The sequence below is a fragment of the Rhineura floridana genome, chromosome 6 (assembly GCF_030035675.1).
Source record: "Rhineura floridana isolate rRhiFlo1 chromosome 6, rRhiFlo1.hap2, whole genome shotgun sequence".
In the NCBI taxonomy this organism is placed as follows: domain Eukaryota; kingdom Metazoa; phylum Chordata; class Lepidosauria; order Squamata; family Rhineuridae; genus Rhineura; species Rhineura floridana.
The window spans coordinates 11,457,389-11,471,981 of record NC_084485.1 but is presented as its reverse complement, the minus strand read 5'-3'; the positions used below and the strand labels follow the sequence as shown (position 1 = coordinate 11,471,981).

The 14,593-nt window shown below is 44.7% G+C and overlaps 1 pseudogene; it reads right to left on the bottom strand.

The window, feature by feature from the left end:
* Nucleotides 1-11,873: 11,873 nt before the first annotated feature.
* On the bottom strand, nt 11,874-11,992 carry LOC133388127 (5S ribosomal RNA; annotated as a pseudogene).
* Between the last annotated feature and the right edge of the window lie 2,601 nt (nt 11,993-14,593).

Sequence of the window (14,593 nt, the reverse complement as noted above, 5' to 3'; positions counted from 1 at the left end):
GGCCGGGGTTTGGTACAGAAACAGCCTTGGTCGCCCTGTATGATGACCTCTGTCGGGAGAAAGACAGAGGGAGTGTAACTCTGTTGGTTCTCCTGGACCTCTCAGCGGCTTTTGATACCATCGACCATGATATCCTTCTGGGGCGACTTGCGGACTTGGGAGTTGGAGGCACTGCTTGGCAGTGGCTGTGCTCCTACCTCGAGAATCATCTCCAGAAGTTGGTGCTTGGGGAGCATTACTCGAATCCCTGGGTACTTCAATATGGGGTCCCGCAGGGTTCGGTTCTGTCCCCCATGCTTTTTAATATCTATATGAAGCCGCTGGGTGAGGTCATAAGGAGATTTGGAGTGCATTTCCAGCAATATGCTGATGATACGCAGCTCTACTTCTCCTTTTCATCTTCTTCAGGTGAGGCTGTTGATGTACTAAACCACTGCATGGCCGCGATAATGGACTGGATGAGAGCTAATAAACTGAGACTCAATCCTGACAAGACTGAGATGCTGTTGGTGGGGGGGCTCTCTGCCCAGATGGTTGATGTCCGACCTGCCCTAGATGGGGTTACACTCCCCCTAAAGGAGCAAGTCCGTAGTTTGGGGGTCTTATTAGATCCGCTCCTGTCACTGGAGGCTCAGGTAGCCTCGGTGGCACGGAATGCGTTCTACCAGCTTCGGCTGGTAGCCCAACTATGATCCTATCTGGACAGGGAGAACCTTGCCACAGTTATCCATGCTCTGGTAACCTCTAGATTGGACTACTGTAATGCACTCTATGTAGGGTTACCTCTGAAGACTTTTCGGAAACTTCAGCTAGTGCAGAATGCTGCAGCCAGAGTTCTTACCGGGACTAAAAAATATGATCATATAACTCCTGTCCTGGCCCAGCTGCACTGGCTACCAATATGTTTCCGGGCCAGATTCAAAGTGTTGGTTCTTACCTATAAAGCCCTTAATGGCATTGGACCGCAATACCTGGCGGAACGCCTCTCCCGCTATGTACCAGCCCGTTCACTGCGCCTGACGTCGAAGGCCCTTCTCCGGGTTCCAACGCATATGGAGGCCCGGAGAGTAATAACTAGAGCTAGGGCCTTCTCGGTGGTGGCCCCCGAGTTATGGAATGCCCTCCCTGACGAGATACGCCTGGCGCCTTCTTTGTTATCTTTTTGGCGCCAGGTAAAGACCTACCTCTTTGCCCAGGCATTTTAAATTCTACTTTAATTTGTCTTTGTCTTAATTTTGTTTATATATTTTTTATACTGTATTGTTTTCATGTTTATTTGTGTTTTAACCTGTTTTTATCTTTTGTACACCGCCCTGAGAGCTTGTTGCTATAGGGCGGTTTAAAAATGTAATTAAATAAATAAATAAAAATAAATATTTAAAACATTCAAAAATAATTAAAATGAATGGCAAGCTAAAAAAAAGACTTTATTCTCAACTTCCACATGTCTGGATAGGCTTGCCTAAATAAAAATGTTTTAAGTAAGCACTGACAAGAGTACAGTGAAGGGACCTGGTTGATGTCAATAGGCAAAGAGTTCCAAAGTGTAGGTGCTGCTACACTAAAAATGACATTTCTTACACATGTATCAGGCGGCATCTCTGACAGTGAAAATTATTCATGGCTACCTGCATTTTTTTAAAAAACACAAAGTTTAATAAAAATCCTATTATATTATCCAACTGATCACCTATCACCAGCTTCTGACTGTGTTCTGGGATTAATTCAAAGTCAGTAGTGGCTTTAGGTAATTTTAGACTCTAGACTTAATGGTCTTACATGTGACAGACTCCCGCTCCTGCCCCCCTTCTTTAGATCAAAATGCCTATTTCATTGCTTGCTTCACCAAGCCGTAAGACAGCGCTGCTGCTAGGGGAATCCCGAGCATTCAGTGGCGTGGGCCCCCAGAGTCTTTCCTTGAGTGCACCACCATTCAAAGTGATGGCGATGACTTTTTAAAGCCCTTTGTGGACTTTGGGGCCAGGGTATCAGAGACATCCAATGGAGCTGAATGCAGGGCCAGTTTTCAGGGTGGGCAAGCCCTGGGCACGGAGCTGAAGGAGGCGCCAAGCTGAGCTCACTGGCTGTGCTTTTTGAATGCACTGTCTGGGTTAACTAGGGTGGCAAAAAGAAAGTGTCAGTCACCTTTTTGCCACCGTTCTGCAGGATCTTTGGGTACCAACTTCAAAAATGATCTTCCTTCAATTAGCTTGAAAGTGTGTTTATTTTTCCATTTGCACTTTGATGTCATTTGCGCTATGTAAAAATCGGTGGAACACAGCTCTGTGAACACATACACGGGTCCTTTTAGAGGGCAGCGGGAGCAGAGGCCTTAACATCACACCTGCACCAGGCCCCATAAACCATCTGGGTGAACCTAGAAAGCAGGTGCACCAAAGGCATTCCTTGCCCACAGCTCTATTTATCCTAGGGCCAGCTCCGACTTGAAGGTCAGAAGATTCAGGACAGACAAAAGGAAGTGCTTTTTCACACTGGCGCATTGTTAAGCTGTGGAATTTGCTTCCACAGGAGGTAGTGGACTTGGATGGCTTTAAAAGGGGAGGAGATCAATTCATGGAGGATAAGGCTATCTCTGACTTCTAGCCGTGATGCCACTGTTCTTCCTCCACTGTCAGAGGCAGGATACCTCTGGACACCAATTGCTGGGGAAAGTGTGCTGTTGTGCTCTTACTCTGCTTGCCGGCTTCCCTCAGGCATCTGGTTGGCCACTGTGAGAACAGGATGCAGGACTAGATGGGCCTTTGGCCTGACCCAGCAGGCTCTTCTTATGATCTTTTCTGAAGGGCCATCTTCCCTTGTTTTATTGATTACCAAATCTTATTAAGATAATCATCAGAGGCCCTTTTTTGTATTTCTGCTGTCCCTCAAGTCCTCTGGTTGTGGCTGTAGGCGTGTCAGGGTTCTGGATTCTCCTCAGCTAGGAATAAAACTCCTTCCCTCCACACACACTTATGGCTCCACCTATCACCACACTTCTTGTCCTTTTACTTCCCATTTTCCTTTTCCTTTCCCCCCCTCCCTCCGCCTCTTTCCTTTCTGTCCTGTGTGTGGTCTGGCATTAAATTTGTCCATGTGACATGTGTATTGGAGTAAATGATTATATAACGTATAAATATGCATGGATATGTGTTGTGATGGGGAAGGTGAAAGGCACAGGTGGGGAATCCTTTTTTTTCAGCCCAAGGGCCACACGGGGAAGGCCTGTAGATCAGTGTTAGAGCATCTGCCTTGCTTGCAGAAGGTCCCAGGTTCAATCTCCAGGTAAGGCTGGGAGAGTTTCCTGCATGAAACCCCAGAGGGGAGCTGCCAGTTAGAGTTGACAGTAGTGTTGGCTGTGTTGGAAGTGGGGCAAGAGCAACTCCTGTTTTGTTCTTTTGTTTATGTTCCAGAAGGGAGATAGAGTTAGGGTCCTCCAGATGGATAGGCTTGTTTACCTTTACCTGTGATGCTCTGACTGACTTCCTTCCGGCTACTAGGCTGTTAGGTCCTCCTTCTGCCCTTTCCACTTCCTTTCTTCTCCGACTGTCCGGGAGAGAGGAGACACCTTTTGTCTCTGCTCCCTCTCTCCTAGCCATGAGGTCAACTCCCACACCTGGGCATTGCACCTCCAACTTAGTTAGTTAGTTAGTTAGAACTAGGTATGCCTTTCTATCTACTATGTATTTCTTTAAATAAAACAGCTTTTCTTATTTTACCAAGTCTCAGTGATCCTGATGCAGGGTAAAAGCCTGCTTTCTTAGGTAGACGCACACACATGCTGGCACACTCGCATTTCAACATCCGCTGTTACTCTGCTGCTGTGCTGCTTTAAAACAAGTTTAGCAACACACAAAGCAACAGGCTGGTGGCTCCATGTCAGTGGGGCAGTTGAATCTGCTCTGGATTTTAGTCTACACTGTCAAGGACCAGACAACTGTCAAGGAGATTCAGCACCTTGGACTGCTCCTTAGATTAGATTAAAACCCAGAGCGGATTCCACTGCCCCACCGGCATGGAGTCACTAGCCGCCACTGGTTGACAGTACTGAGTTAGATGGACAGATGGACTGATTCAGAAGAAGGCAGATTCCTATGATCATGTGTTCCTGTTCCTTCATGGTCAACCTCCTGGGGCTCCATGCCAGTGGTGGGTGAATTCAAATAAACAAGCAAACAGAAACCTCAGCGCCTACGACCAGAATTACATCAATACATGTCTCACACACCCTGTTCAGCTAACTGCAGGACAAGAGTACCCATCAATGTACCTTCCAGTATTTCATCTCCCTCCCTTCTTCAAGACTGTATGTCTTTTGGTTGCTTTGTTTCCAAGAGGAAGACCAAAAAAAAAAAAACACGCCACAAAACCTGCCTGCCTGCCTGTCAACACCAACGTACTGAAATTTGCATTAAGAAGGGAGGGGTTCAAATGTGCCAGCCAGTTGGACCCAGCTGCTTCAAAACACCTGGCTCTTCCTCTTACAAAGGAAGAGGTGGTTGTTGTGGTTGTTATGTGCCTTCAAGTTGATTTTGACTTATGGCGACCCTATGAATCAGTGACCTCCAGTAGCATCTGTCATGAACCACCCTGTTCAGATCTTGTAAGTTCAGGTCTGTGGCTTCCTTGATGGAATCAATCCATCTCTTGTTTGACCTTCCTCTTTTTCTACTCCCTTCTGTTTTTCCAAGCATTATAGTCTTTGCTAGTGAATCATGTCTTCTCATTATGTGTCCAAAGTATAATAACCTCAGTTTCATCATTTTAGCTTCTAGTGACAGTTCTGGTTTAATTTGTTCTGACACCCAATTATTTGTCTTTTTCGTGGTCCATGGTATGCGCAAAGCTCTCCTCCAACACCACATTTCAAATGAGTTGATTTTTCTCTTACCCGCTTTTTTCACTGTCCAACTTTCACATCCATACATAGAGATCCAGAGAGCCAGTGTGACATAGTGGTTAGAGTGTTGGACTGTGACCTGGGAGAACAGGGTTCGAATCCCCACACAGCCATGAAGCTCACTGGGTGACCCTGGGCCAGTCACTGCCTCTCAGCCTCAGAGGAAAGCAATGGTAAACCCCCTCTGAATACTGCTTAACATGAAAACCCTATTCAGAGGGTCGCCATAAGTTGGGATCAACTTGAAGGCAGTCCATTTTTTTTTTTTACATAGAGATCAGGAATACCATGGTCTGAATGATCCTGACTTTAATGTTCAGTTATACATCTTTGCATTTGAGGACCTTTTCTAGTTCTCTCATAGCTGCCCCTGCCAGTCCTAGCCTTCTTCCTATTTCTTGACTATTGTCTCCATTTTGGTTAATGACTGTGTCAAGGTATTGATAATTCTTGACAAGTTCAATAAAGGAAGAGGTCTTCTTGCTTATTGTCCAAGAGACACAGTTAATGATGCAGCCCTGTTTCACTGTTGCTGAATGAGAGGCAGCAAAAGACGTCTGTGTCACCTGCCCCTATACTTATGCCAGAAGAATATTTGCTAGTCTTCATTTGCTATTTGCTAGTCTTGCTAGCCACAAGACTTTTTGTTCTTTTAGACCCCTGCGCACTTCCAGACAGTCAGTATTTTGTGAGAGGGATTCAAACACATAGGTTTCTGCAATTAAAGTGGATTGAAGCAGTCTGTCACCCACACATTACAAATCTACTTTTAAAAAGAAATGGACTTTTTACAGTTAGGAAAGTGTCAGGGAAAGGAATTGAAAACTGTAGGATGAAAAAATGGTTAATGGGAAATTGTGTAAACACTGGTAAGCAAATCAGGGTGAATGTTCCTTGCCATATACCCTCCACACAAACAAATCAGAATGCATACTCAGTCAAGATTGGATATTATCTAACCTCCATGTAAGGTTTGTACAAGCAAGTGGGACAAATCCTCAATAAACAGGTCATCTGGAGGAGCCCTGGACTTGTTTGCTGTGTGTGAGTTTACACTACCTCTGCCAAGTTTTTAGCGCCCTCTGGTGAGGAAAATATTTTGCAGCTGAAAGCCAAATTTGAGAAGCTGATGAGATCTTCCCCTGAGCTGCTTGCAATTTGAGGAGCAACTGCTCAGAGAAGAATGCAAAACATGGTGAAGGTGTGTTGCTCCCAAGCTCTTACTTTTGAAATCAGAGGTATTGATGACCCTCTCTTCCCTTCTCCAAGCAGTGAGAAGTTCAGGAGTGGAGCAATTACCCAGGTTTGATTTTCTTTGGAAGCAGGTCACTGGAAGCTTATAGAGTTTGTAATATATGAGTTTACCTATATGTTTACAATGCTGGGAAAAACAGAAGGGAGTAGAAAAAGAGGAAGGCCAAACAAGAGATGGATTGATTCCATCAAGGAAGCCACAGACCTGAACTTACAAGATCTGAACAGGGTGGTTCATGACAGATGCTCTTGGAGGTCACTGATTCACAGGGTCGGCATAAGTCGTAATTGACTTGAAGGCACATAACAACAACAAATAGATTTACATGTCCAGCGTAGATGGAGGTACAACATGAAACACCTTGAACAGACACCCAAAGTTCACCGTCTCACATCAGGCCACCAAAGAGAAGCATTAGTCTACCTGATGGTATTTTTAGGTTGTTTTTAAATTGTTTTTAATGTCGCATTTTAAAATTGTTGTTAACCTGCCCTGGGACCTTTGGGTGAAGGGCAGGTAGTAAATGATGATGATAATAATTTATATTTATTTTATTGTTATATTTATATCCCACCTTTCTTGCAAAGAGCTCAGGGTGGCATACAAACAGGGTTCTTCCCCTCCTAATTTTATCCTCATAGTAACCCTGTACAGTCAGTTAGGCTAAGAGACTGGCCCAAGATCACCCAAAGAGCTTCATGGCCAAGTGGGAATTTGAACCCAGGTTTCCCAGGTTCTAGTATGACACTCTAATCACTACACCACCCTGGCTGGCGTAATGGTGGTTCCATCTGCAGAGCTCTGTTGTCTAGTCCATCCTCCTCCTCCTTTTCCAAATGAGCTCAGCATGTATTTTAGGTGCTGATTAACTTGTCTGGCTCCTTTGCCCAGCCCCATTATCAACTAATGTTTGCTCAGAGGAGAGAGGCGGGGTACTCAAGTCTGTGAAGACCAACTGGGTCATCCTCAGTGCAAACATTTCTGATGGAGCCAGCTAGTATCTGTCTGGAGGAGAACTGAGGTTTTATGTTTGCTTTAACGGTGGAATAGAGATCAGCCATTTTCCCAGCTGTTTGCTAGGCTGCCGTGGGCAGAATCATTAACCTAGCTGGCAAAGTGGATGTTCAGCACCAGACTGCTTCATTAAGTTCGGTTTTTGAACTTGGTCGGGGAAAGGATCTTCATCTAATTTGCCAAGGCCGTCGTCATCATCATCATCATCAAATTATTATTACCTAATATAAAAGATCACTAGGCAACTTACATACACAAAAAACAACTACCAAGCTTAATAATAATAACTCACAATAACTTCGTCTGTCTATCTATTGCAGAAACAGAAATAAGGATGATAAGGTTATATCAAACTAAGTCAATGCACCCGGTGAACAACTTCCACATTTGCAACAAAATGTCCTCTCCCTCTCCTCTCCCCACACATCCCGTGCACCCTTCACCAAATCTGCTCTAGGTTTCCCTCCAATCTACTAGAGAAGATTTGGGGGTGGAGCGGGGGGAGGGAGAAGAAGTCACCTTGCATGAGTGGAAGTCATTCCGCATGCCTAGTGACTTCACAGGATATAACAACCCAGTATCATACTCCCTCATGCTCCAGGGAGAAGAGGTAGGTTTTAACCTGGTTAATTTCTGTCTATCCAGGGAATGGAGCAGGGCAGGACAGAAATATGAATATGCAAAGCTGCCATATACAACATCAGTCCACTGATGCATCTAGCTCTGGCTCAACATTGTTGATTCTGAGTGCAATCTTGTGAAAAAAATCTCAGTAAGATAAACTCTATTCAATAGGGCTTACTATCTAGGACATGTGCTTAGGACTGCGGCCTCTGAGTAAGGTAGACAGATGCAAGGCTGTGGAGTCGGAGTCAGAGTTGTGGAGTCGGAGTCGAAAACAATTTTGGGTGGAGTCAGAGTCGGTAGAAATGTACCGACTCTGACTCCAGCTTCAAAATAAAATTAATAATTCATTTATTTTTGTTTTAATGTATTTTAAGCTGCTTTTGATATCATCGACCATGGTATCCTTCTGGGAAGACTCACGGAGTTGGGAGTTGGGGGTACTGCTTGGCAGTGGCTCCGCTCCTACTTGGTGGGTCGTCACCAGAAGGTAGTGCTTGAGGAACATTGCTCGATACCCTGGACTCTCCATTGTGGAGTTCCGCAGGGATCGGTACTGTCCCCCATGCTTGTTAACATCTACATGAAGCCACTGGGTGCGGTCATCAGGAGTTTTGGGGTGCATTGTCATCAGTATGCTGATGACACGCAGCTCTATTTCTCCTTTTCATCTTCTTCAGGTGAGGCTGTTAACGTGCTAAACCGTTGCCTGGCCACGATAATGGACTGGATGGGAGCTAACAGACTGAAGCTCAATCCAGACAAGACCGAGACGCTGTTGGTGAGTGCCTTCTCTGCTCAGATGGTGGATGTTCATCCTGTTCTTGATGGGGTTACACTCCCCTTGAAGGAACAGGTTCGTAGCTTGGGAGTTCTTTTCGATCCTTCCTTGTCTCTTGAGGCCCAGGTGGCCTCGGTGGCACGGAATGCTTTCTACCATCTTCGATTGGTAGCCCAGCTACGTCCCTATCTGGACAGTGACGACCTCACTTCAGTTGTTCATGCTCTGGTAACTTCTAGATTGGACTACTGCAACGCGCTCTACGTTGGGCTGCCCTTGAAGACTGTTTGGAAACTACAGCTAGTCCAGAATGCAGCGGCCAGATTGTTGACGCGGACCAGAAGGTCTGCTCATATAACACCTGTTCTGGCCCGTCTGCACTGGCTTCCTATTTGTTTCCGGGCTAGATTCAAAGTGCTGGTTTTGACCTATAAAGCCCTACACGGCATGGGACCGCAATACCTGGTGGAACGCCTCTCCCAATATGAACCTACCCGTAATAATAATAATAATAATAAATTTAATTTCTTCGTCGCCTATCTGGCCAATGTCCACTCTAGGCGACTTACAAAATTATTAAAATACAATTAATAAAATACAGTAATACAATAAAAACAATAGATCTACAACAACAATATTAAAACTGGGTAGGAGGCATTACAATTATATCGATTAACCCTCCCCGGATACCCCGAAGGCCTGCTGAAAAAGCCAGGTCTTTAAGGCTTTCCGAAATACATTTAGGGAAGAGGCATGCCGGAGATCTTGTGGGAGGGAGTTCCAAAGAGTGGGGGCCGCCACTGAGAATGCCCTCTCTCTTGTACCCGCCAATCTGGCTGTTTTTGTTGGCGGGATTGAGAGAAGGCCCTGTGTGGGCGATCTTGTCGGGCGGCATAATTGGTGGCGTTGAAGGCGCTCCGTGAGATAAACTGGGCTGAAACCGTATAGGGATTTAAAGGTCAATACCAACACCTTGAATTGGGCTCGGAAAACAACTGGAAGCCAGTGTAGGTCGAACAACACTGGTGTGATGTGATCTCGGCGGTGACTATTCGTAAGTAGTCGAGCCGCCGCATTTTGTATCAGTTGTAATTTCCGGACCGTTTTCAAGGGTAACCCCACGTAGAGCGCATTACAGTAGTCCAAATGAGAGGTGATCAGGGCGTGTACCACCAGTGGGAGCTGATGAACAGGAAGGTAGGGCTGCAGCCTTTGTATGAGGTGTAGTTGGTACCAGGCTGCCCGGCTCACTGCCGAAATCTGAGCCTCCATGGACAGCCTGGAATCAAGCACAACCCCAAGGCTGCGGACCTGGTCCTTTGGGGTAAACTCACCCCATTGAACTTCAGGTCAATGTCACCCAACCTTCTCTTGTCCGAAGCTCGGAGGGTGGTGACTAGAGCTAGGGCCTTTTCAGTGGTGGCCCCCGAACTGTGGAACAGTCTCTCTGATGAGGTGCGCCTGGTGCCGACGCTACTATCTTTTCGGCGCCAGGTGAAAACCTTTTTATACTCCCAGGCATTTTAAAGTGTATTTTAAACAGCATTTCCGTATTTTGGATGTTGTTTGGTTCGTTATTGTTTGTTTGTTTGTTTTTTATTATTTATTGTATTTATTGTATTTATATATTGTGCTTGTTTTTATCTTTTTGTACACTGCCCAGAGAGCCTTCGGGCTTAGGGCGGTATATAAATTAAACTAAATAAATAAATAAATAAATAAATAAAATTTTTATGATGTCTTAAAGTGTTTTTAGCTTTTCTGTTTGCCGCCCTGGGCTCCTGTTGGGAGGAAGGGCGGGATATAAATAAAATAATAAATAAATAAATAAAATAATATACATTTGCCATTTATGGAGTCGGAGTCAGACAGTAGAGTCGAAGGTTTGACATACCGACTCCACAGCCCTGGATAAATGTCTTACTTTACAGAGAAGAGTCCTTTATTTGAAAGGCTGTGTGCTCCATGTCCAGCTTGAAGATACAAGAACTCGAAGGAGACTGAGCAGGAAAGGCCTTGAAGATGCCCATCCACGGTGAGCACCTGGACTGCAGACTGAGCAGGCACACCTGGTCGCCTGGTCACACTCTTCCCCACTATTCCTATTGAAACTGTAGGTTATGTTTCTAAATTTGCATCTATACATATAAATCAGCATTTTAGGCAAATCAGTATCCTCAGTTGCTCTGTTGTTATTACTTATTGTTTCCCATGAGACATCCCGAAGTGATTTACCATATAATAAAATATATAAAACATATATATACAGTGAAAACAATTGTATATTTAAAAATAATTAAATACAAAAACAGTTGAAAAGAACAGCACGTACATAAGATCGATTATTCAAATCCAAGACAGATGCCAAGTGGGATAAAGAGTTTAGAAGGCTTATTGAAAGAGGAATGTCTTTAGTAGGTGCCAAAAATGACAATAGAGAAGGTGCCCGTCTGATATGTAAAGGGAGTTCTACAGGGTAGGTGCCACCACGCTAAAGGCCCAGTTCTGACATCATGTGGGACCTCCTGATAGGATGTTGTCTGCAGGATGCCCTCTCCTGCAGAAGGCAGTGATTGGTTGGGTATGTAGGGAATCTTTTAGGCATCATGATCTCAAGTTGTAATGGGGCTTTTTACATCAATACCATCATTCAGTGGCAGCTGATGGCTACATGTCAGTGGGGCAGTGGAATCTGCCCCGGGTTTTAGTCTGAACCTTCAAGGAGCTGTCCAAAGTGCTGATAGTTTGGACTAAAATTTGGAGCAGATTCCACTGCCCCACTGACATGGAACACCAGCAGCCACTGCCAGCACCTTGAAACTAGTTTGGTAGCTAATTGGCAGCTAATTTTGTCCTATTTTTTTGTGACATGTACATTGCTGCCCTACCTCTGAGTAGCTATTGTTGTCCAAGGCATCAGACATAACTCCTTCCCAACTCTGCTGAGATGCAGGAAGGATCATAGCTCAATGCTGATCTCCATCAAAAGGTCCCAGGTTCGATCCCTGGCATCTCCAGGTAGGGCTGGGAAAGACTCCTGAGTCCTACCGGAAACCCTAGAGAGCTGCTGCCAGTCAGTGCTTAGACAATGTTGAGACAGAGGAACCAATGGTCTGACTCAGTAAAAATAGAACTCCACTAAATTTAGTCATTGGATTGTATCTATTGCTAGTTTTATATGGACTTCTTGTTGTTATATGCCTTCAAGTCAATTACTTCTTATGGCGACTATGAATCCAAAGGATTCATAGGGTTTTAATGGTAAGAGGTATTCAGAGGTGGTTGACCATTGCCTTCCTCTAAGCCTCCGGCACCCGGTATGCCCAGGCGGTCTCCCATCCAAGTACTAGCCAGGGCTGACCCTGCTTAGCTTCTGAGATCAGACGAGATTGGGCGTGTTCAGGGTAGTACAGCCATAGGCCCTACACAGATTAGACCCATTGAAATTAATGGATCTGACAAATGTAATTCAATTAATTTCAATGGCTCTACTCCGAGTAGGACTTAGCTGGCTCCAATCCCTTGTTTTCTTGCAAGGGAATTTGCCCAGTGAGTGTTTGTAGGCCATGGCCTGTGTTTTTTTGTGTTGTTGCTTTTGCTGAAGATCTATGCAAATATTTAGAAATCATTCAATCCCTGAAAGTCTTCTCCTCCTATATGGGAATACATTAAAGGTCAAATTCCAGAAGGGTAGTGATATGTGTTTCCTGCAACAGAAACAACACAAGAGTCTTGTGGCATTTTGTAAAAACTAACCAATTGGCTGTGACATAACTTTTGAAGGTAAAAGTCCACTTTGTCAGATGCAGGGCAAATTCTCCCCAGTTGGCCCACTGTACACACATTTGTGTACATAAGGAGAGAGGAATGGAAAACTGTCAACAATGAGGCCGAAAAGCCACGAGATACAACTGTTACAGGAGGCCTGTGACAATTCTATGCAAAGGTCATGTCTGGTCTTTAACTGAGAGTTATTTTAGGTGTGCCCAAGTTGCCAGACATGCCCAGTGGGATTTTCATGGCAAGGAATGGGCAAATCGGTCAATTTCTCAAGCTTTTTAATTTTTCCAATCTTAAATTCAGTTCTCTACATTTCCACTTCAGTTTGTGAAGTTCTAGTCCTCAAGAAAATTCATCAGCATTTTAGTGCAAATGTCTCCTTACATATTTTTGTATGCAATTTTGCCTAATACATACATGTTTGCAAATCAGTTTTTCCTAATATAGTGCATTTTGATATGTTATTTTCACAAATATATATATTCTTATGCCTACTTCACTAGTAGGGAAAGGCCATAACTTATTGGCAGAGCACTTGCTTTGCATGCAAAAAGTCCGGGGTTCAATCCCTGGCCACTGACAGCCTAGAAAGTTGCTGCCAGTCAGTGTAGACAATACTGAGCTAGATGGACCAGTGGTCTGACTCAGTATAAGGCAACTTCTTGCATTCCTGAGATATGCATTTTGTACACATCACTTGGCTGGAGAACCGTACTGCAAAATTTAGAGGACGGATGTCACAGGATGGCTGCATTTCAGTTCACATATTGTTTTAGGAAGTGGAAATCAGGTAGGTTTGCCTTTAAATACACAAAGGATTTGAATTTGTCCCTCATCCTACCAATGGCATATCAGAAAACTGCTTTTGAGAGTCCCCTCGGTTTCAAAAGAAACTTGCTTATGTGGCATGTTGAATGTGTATAGAGAAGGGCTGGAGCTCAACTGGTAGAGCATCAGCTTTGCACCCAGAAGGTCCCAAGTTCAATCCTTGGTGTCCACAGGTAGGGCTGTAAGTGCCCCCTGCCTCAATATTTTCTTTCTCTGAATTTCCCAGGAGGAGGTCCAGTACGGTCCAAAACTCATTGGACTAATAAAATCTCCTTTGTCTACCCCATCGTTTGTCCACCTGGCCTAGTATTATATACTCTGGTTGGCCACAGGTCTCCAGGGCAAACTTCCCTAAGGTGGTATGTGCTCCAGACGGACATGCTGGCTGGGGCTGATGGGAGTTGTAGTCCGAAAGATCTGGCGGGCACCAAGTTAGGGGAGGCTGCCTTTGAGGCCTAGTCAGAGCCTTAGAAATGGCTGTTCTACAAACTCAGGGAGAGGGGGTCTTTGTGATGTCCTTCCCCAGCACCACCTGTGAAGCTCTCGCTTGTGACTACGAGCAGACAGGAACATCAGGTTTTCTTCTTACCCTTTACAGCTCTAGCACAGATTTCAACAAATCCCCCTGCTAGTCCTTACTACCCCACACTCTGTATCTCTTATAACCTTTAGACTGTGTCTTAGTCCCTGCCAGGCTATCTCGATACCTTGTGTCTATGGGTATAGGTAATTCCCAAACCCCCCTGCAGCCTCTTGCACTGAAGCGTACAGCCCTGGGTTTCTCTGTGGGACTGGATACACTTTCCTCCGATCTGCCGCTGCCACCATTTGATACAAACTGTTCAGCCTTGGTTACTTTGCTATTCCCCCTGGTATGTGTTTCCCAGCTGAAGGAATCAGGCTTATGTTTAACCAAGAAATATATTTATTAAGAATTAGAAATAACAAGATAACTTAAGGAATGTTTCACAAGCGTATGGTTTCATCTATATTCTCTTATGTACTTGACTTCTTACTAATTGCCTCAGAACTCCGACTCACTCTCAACAACACCGAACACCATCCACCTCCTCAATTAACCACCCCAACACCACCCAGATTCAACTGTCATTCTTCCATTTATACTCCCAGCCATTCAAACGCTCAGCCAATCATCCAGCGTTCTACTGCTCATGTACTCCCCCCTCCTCTTTCACTCCACTTACCATATGTCTTCTATATAAACAGCACTTACCATATTTACAATATAAGCAGGAACATCACAGTCTTCAATGTCATACACTCTTTTTTCTTGTTAAAACTAGAGATACCAGGGATTTGGTGTGAGACCTGTACTGCACAGTGTTTTACCACCAAGCTGAGCTGTGGCCTTTATATTATTTCTTTGTGTGTACACATCTCAAAACTGAGGATA